The 22,039-nt window shown below is 42.8% G+C and overlaps 1 long non-coding RNA gene across 3 annotated transcripts in view; it reads right to left on the reverse strand.

The window, feature by feature from the left end:
• LOC137432691 (uncharacterized) overlaps positions 1-12,621 on the reverse strand; it is a 79,932-nt gene extending 67,311 nt beyond the window's left edge. For all 3 annotated transcript variants that reach the window (XR_013624137.1, XR_013624145.1, XR_013624135.1), the window contains exon 1: positions 12,101-12,621. This is a non-coding gene — a long non-coding RNA (uncharacterized LOC137432691). The remainder of the gene's footprint in view (positions 1-12,100) is intronic.
• Positions 12,622-22,039: the final 9,418 nt, after the last annotated feature.

Below are 22,039 nucleotides of genomic sequence, written 5' to 3' on the forward strand. Positions count from 1 at the left end.
CGGGAGTGCTCCATATAGGAAATTTAGTTTATCGTCGCGCTTTTCTTTGTCCCGGCGTCCGTTTTAAAAAACCCCTTTGTTATTTTAACTGGAAATTTCTAAACCTGGTTTTTGTTTGAGTTATTTTCTGCAGGTTGAAGACACTCCGGCGGGATCGCTCAGGTAAGCACTTCAGCTACCTCCCCTTTCCCTTTCTTTCCCCCACGTGTGCCAAGTCCGCAATTGAACTGAGCGCTTCGGAGTTAAAGCTCGCTATTGGCCATTCATGATCCTTGTGGTGTTCACCTGGGGAATCAGGTGAATATATTGGCCATATATATATATACACACACACACACGTACATATATATATATATATACAGTCACGTGAAAAAGTAAGTACAGTAGTACACCCCATGTAAAGTTTTGTCTTTTTCAACATATTTCAACATACAGCTATTTGATCTTCATTTCAACAATATTGATAGATAAAGGTGATATAATATAACAAATATCATGACACATTTACATTTTGTAGTCCATTGTATAATTTAAATAAACATAAATGCAAATTTCGCATGTGGAAAAAGTAAGTACACCCCTACATTTATCACTACTTCAAATACCTAAAATTAGAATCAGGTGCACCAGCTCAGGTGCAAATGATTAGAACATCGTTCGAGAGGATTTTGGAGGAACCTGTCTTTTTTAAACCTCAGACATTTAGTTTGGTTTGCTCTTTGTTGTTGAAGTGTGCGGCATCACTATGCCTAGATCAAAAGAGCTCTCTGAGGCCTTCAGAAAGAAGGTTATATATGCCTACGACTCTGGGAATGGATTTAAAAAGATCTCCAAACAATTTGAAATCAATCATTCGACTGTCCGGAAGATCATGTACAAGTGGACAAGATTCCAAACAACTGCCAACTTGTTCAGGCCAGGCCGCCCCAGCAAGTTCAGCCCGAGAGCAGACCGCAAGATGCTGAAAGAAGTCTCTAAGAACCCCAGAATGTCATGACGGGACCTACAGGTAGCTCTTGCCACTGTTGATGTCAAAGTGCACGAGTCTACCATTAGAAAGGGTCTGCACAAATTTTGATCTACATGGGAGGTGTGCCAGAGGAAACCTTTGCTGTCCAGAAAGAACATCAGGGCAAGACTAAAGTTTTCCAATGAACACCTAGGCAAAGACCAGCACTTCTGGAACCATGTGCTCTGGACAGATGAGTCAAAGGTAGAGCTATTTGGCCACAGTACCAGAAGACATGTTTGGTGAAAACCAAAGACAGCATTTGACCACAAGAACCTGATACCAACTGTAAAGCATGGTGGTGGAAATATTATGGTTTGGGGCAGCTTGGCTGCATCAGGACCTGGGCAGCTCACCATCATATAATCCACTATGAATTCTTCATTGTACCAGAGGGTGCTTGAGGATAATGTGAGGCCATCTGTCGGAAAGTTGAAGCTCAACCGAAGGTGGACCTTGCAACATGACAATGACCCGAAACATACCAGTAAATCCACCAAGGAATGGCTGAAAAGAAAGAAATGGAGGGTTCTGAAATGGCCAAGTCAAAGCCCGGATTTAAATCCCATTGAGAGGTTGTGGGGGGATTTGAAACGAGCTGTGCATGCAAGAAACCCCTCAAGCATCGCACAGCTGAAAGAATTCTGCATGGAGGAGTGGGAAAAAATTTCTCCCAGTCGATGTCAGAGACTGGTAGACAGTTATAAGAAACGCCAACTTGAGGTTGTTTCTGCCAAAGGGGGCAATACCACCGATTAGAGCCAAGGGTGTACTTACTTTTTCCACATGCGAAATTAGCATTTATGTTTATTTAAATTATACAATGGACTACAAAATGTAAATGTTTCATGATATTTGTTATATTATATCACCTTTATCTATCAATATTGTTGAAATGAAGATCAAATAGCTGTATGTTGAAATATGTTGAAAAAGTCAAAACTTTACATGGGGTGTACTTACTTTTTCACGTGACTATATATATATATATATATATATATATATATATATATATATATGTATATATATATATGTATATATATATATATGTATATGTATATATATATATATATATATGTATATATATATATGTATATATATATATATATATATATATATATATATATATCAGTGATTATGCGACCTTCATATCATCAGTGGGGAACTGCCAGCAAGGTTTCCCATACAGCTGCTGCTGCACCTTGCTAGGAGCGATAAGCGCCGCCTGCCACACGGTAACATTATCTCTGGTATCCACTCATCATATGGAGTGGACCTGAATGCGGTTGGGAGTTACTAATTGGTATCTGCAATCTGGTTCTCCAACCTAATGAGCGAACGTCATGACGTCATCACCATGCATGTCCGCCTTGCCTGCAAAGCTCCAGGGGAGCCATCTAGCAGTGCGTCATTATGGATTATAAATTCAGATACTGTCACAAGTGCATGCAAAACTCACAGTTACCGACCTGGTTTCACCCTTGTTGGGGCTTCATCAGGGCAACGCAGTGAGCCTTCCATACACTTGAAACTCTGAAAACCTTTCGGTTTTTATATCAGTCATTATGCGACCTTCATATCATCAGTGGGGATAGACAGTGGGGATAGCTCAGAGACAGGATTTTGTCGAGACACAGATCTGGGGAAGCCTACAAAAAAATTTCTGCTGCATTGAAGGTTCCCAAGAGCACAGTGGCCTCCATAATTCTTAAATGGAAGAAGTTTGGAACAACCAGGACTCTTCCTAGAGCTGGCCGCCTGGCCTACCTGAGCAATCGGGGGAGAAGGGCCGTGGTAAGAGAGGTGACCAAGAATCCAATGGTCATTCTGGCAGAGCTTCAGAGATCCAATGTGGACATGGGAGAAACTTCCAGAAGGACAACCATCACTGCAACACTCCACCGAACTGGGCTTTATGGCAGAATGGCCAGACGGAAGCCTCTCCTCAGTGAAAGCCACATGAAAGCCCGCTTGGAGTTTGCAAAAAAGCACCAAAAGGACTCAGACTGTGAGAAACAAGATTCTGTGGCTCTGCAGGCAGTTCTCTGTAGGCAGATGTCTGAGCTATGCAGGCAGTTCCTTCGACCTCATGGCTTGGTTTTTGCTCTGATATGCATTATCAGCTGTGAGACCTTATATAGATAGGTGTGTGCCTTTCCAAATCATGTCCAATCAATTGAATTTACCACATGTGGACTCCAATCAAGGTGTAGAAACATCTCAAAGATGATCAAGAGAAATGGGAGGCACCTGAGATAAATTTCAAGTGTCATAGCAAAGGGTATGAATACTTATGTCAATGTGATATTTCAGTTTTTTACTTTTATTAAATTTGCGAAACTTTCTAAAATCCTGTTTTCTCTTTGTCATTATGGGGTATTTAGTGTAGATTGATGAGGGAAAAAATGAATATAAACGATTTCAGCATATGGCTGCAACATAACAAAATGTGAAACAAGTACAGATACATTCAAATTACACCACCCCCATGCCAAATAATTATATATCCTACAGCGTGGCATTGCCGGGGTGCCTCCGGCGCCCGGCAATACCGCAGTGCAGCTCATAGAGGCTGCATTGGGAGGAAGAGGTGTACACCAATTGATTGATTCATTGTATAATTGAAATCAATAAAAGATTATCACAAAATATTTTCTTAATCAATTGGCTAATAGCATAACTAAACCACTAGTGCTTCATCCGAAGATGTATCTTTTAGAAATTTAAGTAAATAAGTCATTAATAAAAAATTGAATAAGTAATTGATTAATCAATAAATAATTAATCGATTAAATGGTTAATCAATAAATCAAAAATATCCATGATAGCCACATCACTTGGTCACTGTCATGTCCAAATATTAGCTTCCCAGCTCAAAAGGTGCCTGAGATATTGGCCAAATGAGAAAGAAAATAAATAAATGATTAATAATGAAAATAAATAAATAATAATCATTAAAAAATTAAATTATTAATCAATTTGGTCACAGAACACATAGACCACCACCATTTCATCAGAATATTGTTACGGGCGCGGTTTAGCTGTTATTTACCGAGCGGTTGGTATGACCGCGACCGAACAGTTATTCCCCGACTAGACCCCGATTCCACCCAGACGTTGACCAAATCGCGCTATGCTAAATCAATGATGGAAAGGACACAACGACTGGGATAGATGAAACGACGCAAGGGGTACAGTTCTCAAGACCTCCGGAGGAGGGTATAATTACAGTGGTGGAGAAAAGGGGGTAGATTACACGGCAGAGTGAGGTAAAAGACACAGAAGAGATGGGCACTTAAATACAATCTTATCTTATCCCAGACAGACCACAGACAAACGGAACAAGGCTGACTTACACAGGGATTGATGGCAGGAAGGGACAGGTAGTCGATAGCACAAGGTGCACCTTGGCTCGGGGACAGGATAAAGCACGGTCCAGTCCAGAAAATGCGGGGAGGCCTCACAGCGCTCGGAGGTGGTCTTGCTTGCTCCAAGCTCAGCGCGCATCTCACGTCACCTCCCTCTTCCTGCGCATGCTCAGCGGGGAGTGACACGCCCTCGGCTGGTTGGCTCCGCCCCCCTGGGGCCGGTCCGCCGCTTCCATTGGGTGCGGGGGTTACCAGGCTCCGCCCTTGACGAGGAGCTGACAGGGAGCCCCTATTTGGTAACCCCGTCGAGCACATGTTCGATGGCGGCTCGTTGGGAAGGCCTCATGCCCTCCCAACACCCCCTACCAACCAAGCCGGAGTGAGGACGCGCACTCCCTGTGCACACCGCCGCCGTTGCTGTTGTTGTTGTTGTTGTTGCTGAACCGTGCGGAAGAGCTGCGGGGAGGTATTGGGAGGTCCTAAACTTCCTAACGGTGCCATACCATCACATTCTGGTGCAACGAAGGGTCAGAATTAATGGAAACGAGTCCTTAACTGACATAGACTAAGAATAACTAGCAAGATGTCCTATAGTTGTCTTACATGAGATGCGGTGAACCTGGGCACGACATTTAATGGGGGAAATAGGGGGAGGTCGGGTCTACAGAGTGTTGTTTACAGAAAATGGGACTAGGGAATGGGGGATTGGGGATAGTTGGGAAGTATTGAGGAAATAGGGGAATATTTACAAGCGGATATGGATGGATGTAAATCCCATATCCGCAACAATATGTAACTTTAAAAAAATTTTTTTAGTCATTAATCGAATAATTAAATAATTCATGGATTAATTGATTAATTAATAAATCAAAAATAGCCTTTGCAGCCAAATCACCTGGTCATTGGCATGTCCAAATATCAGCTGCCTAACTTAAAAGGTACCTGAGATAATGGCCAGAAGAGAAAGTAAATTTAATTAATTAAATAAGTACTTATTTAATGGAACAGCCAGCCAGAACTTAAGATGGAACAGCCAGCTCATAGCCTCTCCGAAAGATGACGGGCTCATTGCTGAAACGTCGTATCTGCGAAGCACCAGGGCTGCAGTTTATAGCAGGGTCGGGATCGAACCTGGACTAGGCAGGTGCAAGGGGAGTTTGTTGTATCCGGGTAAACGAAACGTCAGCATCTCACAACTTCCAAATACCTCCATGGGGGCGTTTAGTCTTAATTAAACAAGCGTTACGCCTCGGTCCCCCGTCGGTGAAGTGATGTGATTTGACAAAGTGGAAGAAGCATGGCGGCCATCTTGGATTTTGACGTGGCGACCCAATTTTCAATAGCGTTCTTCCTTGCTAATAAACCTCGCTAATAATTAAATAACTCCTCAATTAATTGATTAATCAACAAACAAAAAATACTGTTTTTGAGAAAGTACTTGCTCACTATTCTGCCAAAATTTCAGCTTCCTAGCTCAAAGGATGGCTGAGATATAGCCTGGACAAACAAGAAAGCAAGAAAACAAACAAACAAACAAACAACCAGAGTGAAAACTGAGTACTCCCTTTCAGCATGCGTCATTGCCAAGCCCCTTTCGGTGCCCGGCAATGACGATATGCAGCACCTTGAGATGGCATAGGAAAGGTGCGGTGTACAACAAACAACCAGAGCGAAAACTGAATACTCCCTTTCAGCATGCGTCATTGCCAAGCCCCTTTCGGTGCCCGACAATGACGATATGCAGCGCCTGGAGGTGGCATAGGAAAGGTGCGGTGTACAACAAACAACCAGAGTGAAAACTGAATACTCCCTTTCAGCATGCGTCATTGCCAAGCCCCTTTTGGTGCCCGGCAATGACGATATGCAGCACCTGGAGATGGCATAGGAAAGGTGCGGTGTACAACAAACAACCAGAGTGAAAACTGAGTACTCCCTTTCAGCGTGCGTCATTGCCGAGCTCCTTTCGGCGCCCGGCAATGACGATATGCAGCGCCTGGAGATGGCATAGGAAAGGTGCGGTGTACAAAAAGTGAAGGGGTCTGAATACTTTCTGAATGCACTGTATATATACAGTCAAGTGAAAAAGTAAGTACACCCCATGTAAAGATTTGACTTTTTCAACATATTTCAACATACAACTATTTCATCTTCATTTCAACAATATTGATAAATAAAGGTGATATAATATAATAAATATCATGAAACATTTACATTTTGTAGTCCATTGTATAATTTAAATAAACATAAATGCAAATTTCGCATGTGGAAAAAGTAAGTACACCCTTGGCTCTAATAGGTGGTATTGCCCCCTTTGGCAGAAACAACCTCAAGTAGGCGTTTCGTATAACTGTCGACCAGTCTCTGACATCGACTGGGAGAAATTTGTGCCCACTCCTCCATGTAGAATTCTTTCAGCTGTGCGATGTTTGAGGGGTTCTTGCATGCACAGCTCGTTTCAAATCCCCCCACAACATCTCGATGGGATTTAGATCCGGGCTTTGACTTGGCCATTCCAGAACCCTCCATTTATTTCTTTTCAGCCATTCCTTGGTGGATTTACTAGTATGTTTCGGGTCATTGTCATGTTGCAAGGTCCACCTTCGGTTGAGCTTCAACTTTCCGACAGATGGCCTCACATTATCCTCAAGCACCCTCTGGTACATTGAATAATTCATAGTGGATTCTATGATGGTGAGCTGCCCAGGCCCTGATGCAGCCAAGCTGCCCCAAACCATAATATTTCCACCACCATGCTTTACAGTTGGTATCAGGTTCTTGTGGTCAAATGCTGTCTTTGGTTTTCACCAAACATGTCTTCTGGTACTGTGGCCAAATAGCTCTACCTTTGACTCATCTGTCCAGAGCACATTGTTCCAGAAGTGCTGGTCTTTGCCTCGGTGTTCATTGGCAAACTTTAGTCTTGCCCTGATGTTCTTTTTGGACAGCAAAGGTTTCCTCCTGGCACACCTCCCATGTAGATCAAGTTTGTGCAGCCTCTTTCTCATGGTCGACTCATGCACTTTGACATCAACAGTGGCAAGAGCTACCTGTAGGTCCCGTGATGACATTCTGGGGTCCTTAGAGAATTATTTCAGCATCTTGCGGTCTGCTCTCGGGCTGCACTTGCTGGGGCGGCCTGGCCTGGACAAGTTGGCAGTTGTTTGGAATCTTCTCCACATGTAGATGATCTTCCGCACAGTCGAATGATTGATTTCAAATTGTTTGGAGATCTTTTTAAATCCCTTCCCAGACTCGTAGGCATCTATAACCTTCTTTCTGAAGGCCTCAGAGAGCTCTTTTGATCTAGGCATGGTGACTCTGCACACTTCAACAACAAAGAGCAAACCAAACTAAATGTCTGAGGTTTAAATAAGACAGGTTCCTCCAAGATCCTCTCTAACGATGTTCTAATCATTTGCACCTGAGCTGGTGCACCTGATTCTAATTTTAGGTATTTGTAGTGATAAATGTAGGGGTGTACTTACTTTTTCCACATGCGAAATTTGCATTTATGTTTATGTAAATTATACAATGGACTACAAAATGTAAATGTTTCATGATATTTGTTATATTATATCACCTTTATCTATCAATATTGTTGAAATGAAGATTAAATAGCTGTAAGTTGAAATATGTTGAAAAAGTCAAAACTTTACATGGGGTGTACTTACTTTTTTACGTGACTGTATGTATATACGTATATACACACAGACATATGTATATATAATAGCATAATACTGATTAAGTACCTTGGCAATGGTATCAATGACCTTCATGTTTGATGAAATTTCATCCCTTAATCACCACATCCCAGACAGGTAACCAATCTTTTTTGTTTATATTTCTAAAATTCGCTTTGAAGCCAGAAATGCTGCTTGAAATTTTTAGTTATTAATAAATCATTATTACTATTCATATTATTTTATTGTTGTCGTTAGTATTATTATGTGGACTCACACTGAAGACTTAATTTAAGTCCATCCATGACAAGGTCTAGAGTCAAAGTCAAAATCTGTCATCCTGGATCTGAGGCTGAATCCATTAAATAAATTATTTCATTGTTTCTATCACAATGCTGTTTTTGCTTCTTTCATAAACCCAAAGTGACACCAATTGTGTTTTGTACCAATGGTGGTTTTGTTCATTCAACTTTGTCATCTCTATTGTTGTGAATAATTGATATGCGAAAGGTTTTCAAAAAGATTGTTGGTCCGATAACTTTTTGAACCGCCTTGAACAACGTTGATTGGCTGACAGGGATGGCCTAGATGTGCGTGCACTGGTCCCAGCCTGGGATAGAATCCCGACGCAGCTATAAACCGTCATCCCGGTGTTTCACAGGCAGGTTGATTCATCCCTCGGATGGACGTTAAACTGGGCCATTGCTGGATGTTAAAGGTCCCACGGAGTCGTTTGTGGAGAGTAGGTGAGTTATCGCCGGCATCGTGATCAAATTACAAATTCCTGCCCTGACTTCCTGCGTCGGAGTGGTAACCTGACCAGGCTTGCACCCCGAGCCAAGAAACTGCTTCATCAGAACTGACGCTCTGTGTCGAGTTTGGCACATGAATAATGATAATGATGATTGGTGACGATGCTGATGGTTACCTGTCTGGGAGGAATATTTGGTTTTCAGTTTTGTAGATGATTGGAATTTGTTGTTTTTAATTCCCGACCAGTTTCACCGAAGGGGATTATAGGTTTGCCGTTTGTCTGTCCGTGCGTCCGTCTGGCCATCCGTCCACCCGTCTGTCTGTTTGTCCATCTGTCCGCCCATCTGTCCTTCCATTTGTCCATCTGTCCGCCCATCTGTCCTTCCATTTGTCCGTCCACCTGTCCATGTGGCCGTTTGGCTGTCCGACCGTCCATCTGTTTGTCTGTCTGTCTCTCTGTCGGGCCATCCATCCAACTGTCTGTCTGTCCATCTATCCACCCATCTATCTGTCCGTATGTCAGTCCATCTGTCTGTCCGTGCGTCTATCTGGCCATCCGTCCACCCGTCTGTCTGTCTGTCTGTCCATCTGTCCGCCCATCTGTCCTTCCATTTGTCCGTCCATGTGTCTGTCCGTCCGTCCGTCCGTCTGGCCATCCATCTGCCCATCTCTGTCCATCTGTCCACCCATCCCTACGTCCGTCCGTCTGCCTGTCCATCCATCTGCCTGTCTGTCCGTTTGCTTGTCTGCCCCTCTGTCTGTCCGTCAACCTGTCCGTTCATCCATCCGTCTGTCCGTCCCACCTGTTGTTTTCTGCACTTTTTCCCATGCCCCTGAACATATTCAACTGAAACTTGATAAACTGCTTTATTATAAGTTACAGAACAAGTTTGAGTTTCATGGTGTTTCGACAATTTTTCACAAAGTTACACCCTTTTTGAACTTGGAAAATATCACATCGGTATCGGAGACATGGATTGAAAAGCAACTGTCCCTCTTGTTACCCTCGCCAGAGGAGCGTATTGCATTTGGGTCCGTTTGTTTGTTTGTTTGTCTGTTTGTTTGTCTGTTTGTCTGTTTGTTTGTCCGCACAGAATAAATATGATTTTCTCTGCAACCGTTGGTCCGATTGACAAAAAAATTTCACCATAGGTGCAACTCCACCTGCAGAATTTTTAATGATAATTATGACGTCATATGTCACATGGTATGGGCGCCATCTTAAAAAAACCGAAAAACTTTGCACCTCTATATCTCCGAAAGTGCTGAATAGAAAACATTGAGACATGGCTCATTGTAAAGAACTCTCCATGGGGAATAAAATATGTTAATGATGTCATAGGTGCCTCCATTATGACGTCATAATTCGACGAGTACAAAACTTCATCGATCAAGATGAAATTCCTTGAGCATAATCTGGGGATAAGTTGGTGGAGAAAAAAATAATGATGACGTCATGGGTCACGTGGTTCGGCCGCCATATTTGTTTTTAACACAAAAGCTTTAAAAACCACTGAAAATACGTCCAGGCGAGGGTTTGCAATCTCTGATTGCTCTTTCTTGTTATCTTTGTAACACCATGCAAGTTGTTTTGCACCTGCGAAAAGCAATCTTAATATTGTCCATCGGTCTGGAAAAATAAGGACAACGATTTTCTCGATTAGATGTTGACAGAGGCATACCAACTACTGTGCGGGTGGAGGGGTAGGAGGTCAGGTGGAGACGTTTCAGACGTGTGCCCATCTTCAGACAAAGCTCTCTTGCTTTGAAGAAGGGCACGCAGTTATAACATCGCTTCACCCTTCTTACGTCATGGCGGTCAGCACTCCTCCGTCAACATTGATTGAGAAAACTCGCCCTTCTGCACATTCAAGTTTAAAGGTGGGTTATCTAGGCTTCCCAGTGAGGTTTTAGAAACCTGCAATATTCCCTAGCTTGTATACTACCTACCTTGCAACATCCTGTTTAACAGGCCAAGCACACACGTTACTATCAGACTGGCTGTGCTGCCATTGCAGCCAGAAAATCATAGGACCTACTTCCGTAATCCTGACCAGCTGCCCACTAATCCTGCAGTCCTTGGCACCGTGGGAACCTACACGACCCTTGACCCCAATTTCCATATCAATGCTTTGGTGGGAAATCGGATTTTGAAAAACTCAGGGCTTCTTTTTGCAATTTACCAACAAGGCTACCTGTATGAATGCAATAGGAGCGAGGAAGTACACAGATTCACATTTCTCACTCAATTACTTGTTTCAATCACTGCAAATGATCGGCCATCGGTGGCCATAGCCGATCCCGATGTGTAGGCCGGTCACCCACCTTTGGAGGTGTGCACGGTGCAGGGAGATGCGCCAGCACTGCTAATCGGAGCGATTACGAGGCACGATATCAAGGACGGGACTCGTACAGCAAACAGCTTTGCAATTGGCTGGATGCTGGAAGCTCTTTACCAGTAGGAAGCCGATATTAACATTCGTGCATGGTAACAATGTAAAGGCGAATTGAAATACACTTGCTACACGTTGGCCTGAATCCAGAAGTCCTGGCACATTGTTCAGAATGCTTAACCATAGATGGTCAAAAAAAAAAGCTGACAAAGGTCTCTTCGTTTTGCAGTTGGTGAAGTACAAGTTAGGCGTCTGTCTTTCTCTCTTTGTACCAAGGTAGGTATTCAGTGATGATTACCTGAGTCTGGCGGAAACAATTTTCTCTTGTGGAAATAGCTTAAGTCGATTGAAAAAAGGTTGTTTTATCACATGTTAAGTACACCGAAGGGTGGCATATTCGCGAATCTTTATGCGCATGTCTGTTTCATTATGTCTCTGTATTATTTTCCCTCATCTCCCAGTTTCTCTGTAAATGATGCACACAACAACTGAAATGACAGAATAAGAATATGCAATGAAGAGGACACCAAAAAAAGGCATGGAGGAATCTACAGAATAGGGGAAGGCCAGAGGGAACAAGCACTTTACAAATATTTTCCTTCACTCCTACGATCCTTCAGCCTTTATGCCTGTGCCAGGGAGGTCAGCCTGACCTTTCACCCCTGACCTTACTTATCCCACTCTCCAGCCTAACAGAGAGGAGAAAGTGTGGGTTGAATTCCACTGGATGCCAAACTTTTCTCATGATCCCGGTGACCTCGGCCAGCTGACCTTGACGACTTTATGGCCCCCAAGACCCCGGCCAGCTGACCTTGACGACCCTGATAGCCTTCGCTCCCGGTTTTCCAACTAGAAGCTCATATACTATATGGCTACTCAGGCCAAAGTATAACTCACGTGCATCGAGCTTGCCAAGCAGGAGATGCAGTAGATGTCAAACCAAACCAGGGTATGAAATGTTCACTGTGTTCTTCTTTGTTACCAACTGCTTAAAATGGTCATTTCATTGTACGGCTCCGCATTTCCACTGGTCGGTATTCATTGTTCTCTCTCGAGAATCCCCCGTTCCTTTGTCGGTTGTTTCCTCTATTTCATCTCCCTGTGTCTCTTCTCCTTTCATACGGTCGCCCTGTTCTTGCATGCCGCAACTCGTACCTCCTCGCCACTCAGTCGGGCTCCACGTATCATTCCATTTGCTTTCGTCTGCACCATTGCTTTGCTCGACAACTCATTTCCGCTGCCCACTCATCTCGGTCGCTCTTGCTCACTTCTCCCTGCTTGGCGCTTCTATCCAGAATTCTGTGCTCGGCGCATTCCGGTCAAAAAAAGCAATTGGCTTTTGGCTTCCAAATAATGCATCGCTCACTCTGCAGCCGCGTCGCCGCCAGCCTACAGTGAAGGCATGCAGGGCCAGGCCTGCCAACTAGCCAGCTCTCCAACATGCCCCCTCCTCAATCCCATTCCATCCCTCCCTCTTTAACCCCGCTCCTTCTCCTCCTTCTCCATCGCTCTCCTCGCTTTCTATTCCGACTGTTCATTCTGTCTCCTTTCTTCCTGTGCTTGTCTGTTTTTTTTATTTATTCTTTCACGTTAATTTGTTTCCATCTCTCTTCTCATTTCATGTCTTTCTATGAGTTGGTCTCTCAGTCTCAGTCCCTCTCTATCTCCACCCCACCTCTCTGTTCAAGCGTCTCTCCCCTTTTCTCCCTCTCCTCTTCTCCCACTCCCCTTTTGCCTTCTCTTCCCTCCCTCCCCCTCTCTGTCTCTCCCAGTATCTATCTTCACTCTCTCTCTCCCACCCCCTTTCTCTGTCTCTCCTCTTACAACACAGAATGGCAAATACATTTACCAGCTTTTAGCAGCCATTATTGTTTTCCCATTTCCTGGATTGTTTGAAAGACACCTCCAATTTCTTTCTTTATTTGTGTTTTAACTCTCTTTCTCTTTCTCTTTCTCTTTCTCTTTCTCTTTCTCTTTCTCTCTCTCTCTCTCTCTCTCTCTCTCTCTCTCTCTCTCTCTCTCTCTCTCTCTCTCTCTCTCTCTCTCTCTCTCTCTCTCTCTCTCTCTCTCTCTCTCTCTCTCTCCAAATCAGCAACAATATGGTTGACTGCTCTCACTGTTCGGCTTCCCTATTTAGAGCTAGTTGTAGCTCTCTTTTGACAAGTCTTTTTTCAACTACTTATAGTGATATTTTGCTTTATCAGAAATGTTCTTTACCTGTCCAGAAATGTTCTTTACCTGTCCAGAAATGTTCTTTACCTGTCCTGTGTGCCCTGCTCCTTCAAGGAGTCTGAGACTTAAATGGCAAAATAAATGTGGCAGCATTTTCACAATCTCAGTTGTTTTATTTAATACGATATCTAGGTTCAATGGCCATCAGACACAACTATTGACGGCATCAAACACAAAGAAACTGGCGAAAATAAAAGACACAAAGACACAAAGAAAAGACAACAACACAAAGACACAACACAAAGAAAATCAAATAGACTGGCGGCATCAGACAAAGAAACCTTTGCAAATCCACACCACTAGATTTGAACAATAGTCCAAGCTAACTACTCACCTGTGGAATTATCCCTCCATAAAACCTGATTTGTCAAAAAGTAATTTTTACCCTGTACTCGTGAAGCGAAAATCAGGGTGAGGCGATTGTCTGCATGCATGTGGCATGAGTGTGGCGTGCGTACGTGCGTGTCTGCATTTTAAAAATTCATTTTATTGGTAACCGTTGGTCCGATTAATACGAAATTTTACCATAGGAGCACCTCCTCCAGTATAATTTTTTATTCCTAATTATGACGTCATATGTCATGTGGTATGGACACCATCTTAGAAAAAACGTTGCACCTCTATCTTCGAAACCGCTCAATTGAAAAAAAAATTGAAACATGGCTCATTGTTAAAGTACTCCACATGGGGAATAAGATATGTTAATTATGATGTTATCAGTGCCTTCATTATGACGTCATAATTCGGCAAGTACAACACTTGATCCGATCAGTATGAATATTTTCTCTGTAACTGTTGGTCTGATGGACACGAAATTTTCACCATAGGAGCACCTCCTGCTATAGAATTTTAATGATAATTATGATGTCATAGGTCACATGGTACAGGCGCAATCTTGGAAAAAACGGAAAAAGTTGCACCTCTATATCTCCGAAACAGCTCCATGGAAAAATTTTAAACATGGTGCATTGTCAAGAACTATGCATGGGGAATTGTTAATAAAGATGTCACTGGTGCCTTAATTATGACGTCATACTTCGACAGGGACAATGCTTAGTCTGAGCAGTTTGAAATTTCTTGAGCGTGATCTACACAAAATTTATTAGAGAATGTAAATTTATGATGTCATCGCTCACTTGGTCTGGCAGCCATATTGGATCAAAGAAAAAAACCCTTCAAAAACAGAAGTGTTGTCTCGCACCAAGTTGACTGCACAGGGTAAATATTCTATGAATACCATCTAGTTGATGGATGTTTTTTAAAGAATTATTTTTGAAATTTTTATTTGAATTTCAAAACGTTTTAAAAAGAAATCATAGGCATGACAGGTTCTAATGCAGCACAATGCTTTTTGCAAACTAGTTCTTAAATCCCTAGGCCGAGGAGCATCGCGTGCTTGCCTATATCTTCACAATTAATACAATATTAAATATCATAGAGACTTAGAAATGTTGCAGTGCTGGCAGCACAGCTCAGAGGTGGCATGTTCGACTTTGAGATGTCTAGAGTCCCTGTATAAAGAGAGTTGCGCCATGCGCTGACCCAAGATTTCTGGTCACGTGATTTCGTGGCGCCATTTTGTGTCTAACTTCACCGTGCGTGAACGTCAGCTTGGTACGGGAATGTTGTTTATTGCCAAACAAAATGACTGGTTGTTCTGCTTTTGGTTGTTCAAACCAATCTGGGAAATATAAGATGTATAGATTCTGTACTGAATGTATGAACCAAGTTTTGTACTGAATGTTTACTGTGTTGGCCTCATCGTGTTCCTGGTGAAATTAAACAAGTTATGGTGAATACGACGTCTTATCTGTGCTTTTCCATATCTGTTCGACTAGACGAACCGTGCACACTGCAGGTATTTTTTAAAGTTTTTTCTCTGTTTAATTACGGCTTGGCGCAGTCGAAAATTAAGTGTTAATTAAGTCGCCAGCTATGAAACATATTAATCGATCAGGCAATATCCATCAGAGTTCTGGGCAAGGGTGTAGTAATAAATGAACGTTTCAATCTTACTAGATGCCGATGACGTTTTCCTTATGTCAGAGACAGAAGCTGACTTGCAGCTTGTTAAATCATTACAATGGAAATTGAATATAAATGTCGATAAAACTAAAGTTGTACACTATAGAAATATGGCAATACCACGCACAGAATTTGTTTTAAGTGTGTTAGACTATATGTCGGCTGGAAGACCTACACCGGAATTGCTCTCGGCACCCTTTAAAAAAAATTGGATATGCCCACACTCCTTTCTAAAAGTTATTAAAATTCAGAGAACGACAGCATTGGTTTGTCTTACTTATAATGTTAGCTCTTATATGCAGTGTTGGCTTGTAATATGCATTGCCATACCACTTTTAATATCACCACACAGCTCTTTTTCACGGCAATAGCTGAGTTTTTGACAAAACAAATATCACCTGTATGTAATAATAAGACTAAATATGTGTAGTAAATTTTTTTTTAGCAGGTTTAGAATATATCACCCCATATCGCGAATGTACATGTATATCTAATCCGACACACTTAGACACAAAATGGCGTCCAAATTTGAGTTGACACAACTCTCTATATACAGGGACTCTAGAGATGTCTAATCTGGGTTCGATTCCTGACCAAACTATAAACCGTCGTCCCTGTGCTTGACAGGCATGGAGTTTCATCAATAAGTGCACTACCCTTCGAGAAATGTTAAGCTGGATATCCCACAGTGTTTCGCAAGACGAGAGACCATTGTCCGCAGGCATGTTTCCCAAATCCCTGCTCTAACCTAAAACACCCCACAATGGAGCAGTCACTCTGCTTCTTCATCCCTTTCTGTACTCATTAGTGATGGCATATGGTTTTAAAATGTGTATTCCTGAACCGTCCATGGTTGACCATGTCCCGTGTGCCCTGCTCCTGTAAGGAGTCTGAGACTTACATGGCAAAAGAAATGTGGCAGGATTTTCACAATCTCAGTTATTTCATTAATACGGTATCTAGGTTCATGGAAGAGGTGATGATAGAGGGTAAAATTGGTACGTACTGACAGTAATGCAGTGGGACCACATAGTTGTAAAGGAGTGAATGATGGACGGATCGGTATGGCATTCATATCATTATAGTGCAAAGTGCTAAACTTTGAGGTCAAATTGAAAGCTCTGTCTCAAACTTCAGGTAGCATCACACATTTATCCATTATCTCCTTGCAGAACGAAATAGAAGGAGGAATTAAAGTAGGAAAAGGCAATTCTACCTGTCGAGGCTGTGCTGCATCCCTGAGCAAGGCTGTACAATGTTCCCTTTTGAACAGGAATCTCCTTTTTTTGTTTGGAAACCGAACTCTCCTGGTCAAAAATAAAATCTCAAAATGGGACCCATTTTTGAACAAATCTTCCAACCATGTTCAGCCTCCAAGCCAGACCTGGCATAAGTATTTTTAGCATCATGAAATCCAGTAGACTGGTCCCATTCCTCCACTTGGCATCACTTCTAGTGAGTGCCATGTGTAATTACTACCCTGTCTCCTTTATCAGCAGCTTACGCTGGAAGGGCTTATGCTTTGTAATGTGTAATTATCCTGGCTACTTTCCAGATCTTCTATGTGGATCACAGGCAGGAGAGTGTGTGGCAAACACGTTGTTGCTTATAGGATTCAGGTTGTGGCAAAAGTGAAGTTCCGCAAACGTGAAGTGTTTCATTTTTTGTATACAAGGTCAAGGCTCGTGGAGGAACTGGAACACAGAGTGGCCCAGAATGTAACAGTAGAAAGAGGGGGAGGACACACAAACAGCAGGGTTGAAGGACAAGATAGAGGGATACTTGGATAGATAATGGGCGTGGGGACGAATGAGGGGTAGGGAAGGACGCATGGGGTGGACAAGATGGATACAGAAGTAAACTCTCAGGCAGGAAAAAGTGGAAATTTGGAAAGAGGTGGGCTTCGCCGTGGGGATTTAACGGGGATAGAAAAGAGCATTGTTTTGGATGGGGGATAATCTAAAATGGTGGTGAATAGCTGTCTTGAAGCTCAGAAGGGAAGAATGAAATTGAACAGATTGAGGAAGTTGGTTACACAGTTGGGAAAATGAGGAATGAATGAGTAGAGGTGAGCAGTGAACCTGGATTTTTGGAGTTTTACCAGAAGGGGGCCTGTAACTGGCAGACTGCATTCTGTAGAAACCTGGGGAAGGAAGGGAGAGAGGTGTGGGAGACAGAGAACAGAAAGGACAAAGGGTGGAAGATCAGAGAGAAGGCGATAGAAGACAGAGAGACCACCGACCTGTCTGTGATGGGAATGTGATAGGTCCAGAGACTTAGCTTCATCAGAGGAGATTCCAATTTGATTTTGTAGACCTTGGTTTCTATTCATCCAGTTGATTTGTGTGAGATTTGTGACTTTTTTTCTAAAAGTTCGAAGCTTGCCACACTTGTAGATATTGGACTCCTGAAGATTTTTGAGATGTGGAGCCATCGTGAAAATGCCCCATGTCAACCATGGCGGCCATGTTGGTACTGCCATCAGCGAGAAACACATTTTCTTCGATATTTTCACAAGAACACATGATGTAATAACAACTAGAGAGTTCATAGAACACGATACCCCACATAGTGATCAAGTATATTTTGTATGAAGGAGGGTCTTGGAGTTCATGGAGGTTACGTTCTTGAAAATCAGCGTGAACTGCAAACTTAGCATGCAAACTTAGCGGGTAATGGGGGAAATAGGGTTTGGGACTTCAACTTTATAATTTGATAAAACTGTACCCTTAATTAAAATTATTGTGCATTGTTTTTGGGGTATTTATTTTCATGAATAAAAGGGTTATTGGGAACATAAAATAAAGTATTGTCGTGCGACTTCGGTTAACACCAGAGACCGCGGATAGGCCTGAACGGTTTTAATGGAGGCGACGACCAAACACGGATTGTGCTATAATAGGTGCGGGAGGAAGAAGGAAAATGGAAGGCTGCGGCAAAAGCGCTTACCTTGGTGAAATGACAGCAGCGGCAGGGAAATTAAAGCACACGACACCGAATTAAAATGTACAAAAATAAAGATTTATTCACGGACCCGATAACAAGGAACGCGATGGTAATCAAATAAACGAAATCCTATATTTGGGATCCCACACACCGGACTCAACAACAGATGGAGGGAGTGAACAACCAAAATAACACGTCCGTTATGTAATTGGGTACGCAGAGCTCGGTCTTATCTGTCTTGTCGTCTTCAATCTCCAGCCTGGAGGAATCCTCCGTCCGCCTCGCACGTGTCGCTAGGCCCGTTCACAGCACCGAGCCTCGCTCCCACACAAGCACCGCTCCAAGCACCACGAGGTCGATCTTCACACACGATCGATACGCCAACTCTCAAGCCAACTCAACCGGGGCCAAGACTGCGAGCCAACGCAACCAGGGACAGGACTCTCTCCACTCGAGATCGCACCGGGACGGCCAGGGCCAGGAATCTGCACGCAGAGTTCTGCGTGCTCTTTTTATAACCTCTAGCGGTGACGTCAGCCTCGGCGCGGTACCCAACCAGAGCCTCGTAACTTCCCACCCTTTGTCGACCCGCTTCGCGCCTTCCACGTCCATTCGTGCCAACCGATCACAGCCCTCCTGGGCGTGGTATAGCACGTAGCGTGTAGCATGATCATAGCTCGTAGGTGCAGCTGGCCGCGGTCCATGCGGCGGCGCCCCCGAGCCGCCCCCCCCCCCCTTGCCTCTCCGTCTTCCAAAGTCATGTCAGGGAAGGGGTTTATTTAATGTTGAGCGAGGGACCTAACTATGTGTCTACTCTACAGGTGTGCATTGCCGTAAGGGACAAAGGTTTGGCTACCAGGTGTGGACACACAGGGGCGCTACTCTTTAATCCCTACTCTACTTATCACTCGAGCATCCTGGTATGTCCACAGGTATACATCTTAACCGACAAATCGCGTAAACAAACAGAACTTATTACAGGTCAGATTTACCGCGACAGAAGAATACCTACCTACACAGATCTATCTGGCTCTACATATTGATACCCTACCGACATAACAGTATTCTTATCCTGTATTACGAACATAAAATAAAATGAAATTCATTTTCTTGAGTTAAGGTCCGAGAACGTACCTTTAATAAAAATGATGATGATAAACCTTATCTAATAATGCAATGACGATGTTGATGAAGGCGATGATGAAGATAAATTGATGGAAATGATGGTGATGATGATGTGGGTTTTAGCGGGTTATTGTGGTCACGGCCCATGTTAATTATATATGTGAATAAATATGGAAAATAGTTCACCAACCCATGATTATTCGAGTGCATTGACCGCAATCGACAAACCTTGCCTCAATAAATTAATCACAATAGAGCAAATCCGTGAAGAGGAAACCCACGAACAGTAAGGCCCTCCTGCATTTGAATTTTAATAAAACAAGAAGAAAAAGACATAAAATGTCATATCCCTGCCGTGGTTTTAGTAATTTTGCTGTTCGGAGTTAAAGGCCGTCAGTCGACTATCTTTGGTCGGATGACAAAACAAAATCTTCTGCTATATGTATACTCATGTATTGTCTTTGTGCCAAGTTTGAAGAAAATCTGTCCGTACATGTCCGATAAATGGATGTGGACACGTTTAAGCAACAAAATGGCCACCACCCGGCCATCTTGGATATGATCTTGAAAAAAATGACGTGCATAATATGTAACCCATCATTCATTATCTGTTTGCCAAATTTGAACAAGATCGGAAAATGCAAGTCTGAGAAATAGTTGAGGATGTGGTTAATATCGGGGTTTTTTTACAACTAAATTGTCCGCCAGGCTACCAGTTGGCCATCTTTGATTAGATCGCAAAAGAAAGTGAGGTGCACATATATGCCATCATATACTCTGCTTGTGCCAAGTTAACCTGGATGGTGTGAATATGGGTTCAACTCTTCAACCACTCTCTCACCGTAGGTCAGTTGCCACTCTTGGTTTGTTCTACAGATATTTTCATGGCAAATGTTCTTTTGGACTTTCTAACTTGGTTCCTCCCATACGAGTGTTTGGACGCAAGACTCGGTTTGCCATCTCGGCACCCCCATACACTAAAGCTGATCCAAAGTGCAGAATGAAAGGCTATGCAGATAGTTTTATCCTCGTGCTGTCTCTCTCTGGAATTCACTACCTGTAACATGCTTCCCATTATCCTACGATCTACTCGACTTTAAGAGGAATGTCAATTCATACTTCCTACATCTTTGAGGTTTAATCACATTTTACCCGACCTCTACTACTTCCTGTCTTGGATGTTTTCTTGTTATTATTTATTTATTTATTTATATTTTGTTTGGCTTTATCCTTATATTTTTCTAACTTTCTCTTAGCCCCTTACCTAGAGTGGCTGTGTACCTTGTCTGGGGCGATATCCATAAAAAAGTTAGATTAACAGAAAATCAGATGATTCTCAGTTGTATAAGTATTCAAACCCTTTGCCTAATTAACCCAAAATCACTTCAGGAGCAAATTATTTGTTTGAAATGTTACAAAATAAGTGTACTAGGTTTCACGTTGGTTGTTGTCTCCATTTGTGGGTTTCAGAAGGTGGGAGGAAGGGAACTCAAAATCTCCACCTCCATTTTCAGTAAAGGATCATTATTCACGAACCAGATTGTGAAACTTCATTCTCATAGCTTTGTTCCAAGGGCTCTTTTCAAAATCCTCAATGAACCCCTGACAGCTTCCAGTTGCAGTTCATTTGTTGTGATACACCCGGAATAAGTGCTGTTTCCTTTTTGTGTTTGAGCACGATGTTCAGACGCAATACTTCTACTAAACAGAATTTCACTAATGGAACTCTTTTGGCCTTGGCTGCAAACTTTGTTGTTTCAACTGGTTCATTAATCTTTCTCCTTTACCGTTAATCCCCCATGCTTCATGCGTAGAGTATGCTTTGCACTGGAGGACGATTTTCTTCTCCTCTAACCTCCAGCTCTGTTCATTTAATATTCTCCGATTCATCTGGAACCTAGTAATTGTTTGTGGAACAAGTGACACCTTTTAAGCTTCTTGCTTTGGTATAGACCTTTGTCCTATCGTGAGGCAGGGATCACCTTCCTCATTTGAAAATGTGCAGCCATTAACCTTTTCAGCACACATTCTGGCTGCCCGGTGTGGCCACACAGACGTAAGCCTCAGCCTAAGAGGGGTCTGTGCCCATTTAGTCATTTTCTGTGACTGATTGTCATTGTTCTCCTGTGCTCGTGAAGTGAAAAGCATGGTTAGGCATTCGGGTGTGTGCATACGTGTGGCCTACGTGCGTGTCTTTTAAAATCCATTTTCTCGGCAACCATTGGTCCGATTGACCCGAAATTTTACCATAGGAGCATTTCTGCCTGTATAATTTTTTTATTCATAATTATAACATCATAGGTCATGTGGTACGGACGCCATCTTGGAAAAACGTTGCACCTCCATACCTCCGAAACTGGTCAATGGAAAAAATTGAAACAAGGCTCATTGTGAAGTACTCCTGATGGGGAATAAGATATGTTATTGATGATCTCATCGGAGCCTTCATTATGACTTCATAATTTGACATGTACAACGCTTGATCTGATCAGTATTAAAAAAAATCTC

The sequence above is a fragment of the Myxine glutinosa genome, chromosome 1 (genome assembly GCF_964187855.1).
Source record: "Myxine glutinosa chromosome 1, kmMyxGlut1.1, whole genome shotgun sequence".
Lineage (NCBI taxonomy): Eukaryota > Metazoa > Chordata > Myxini > Myxiniformes > Myxinidae > Myxine > Myxine glutinosa.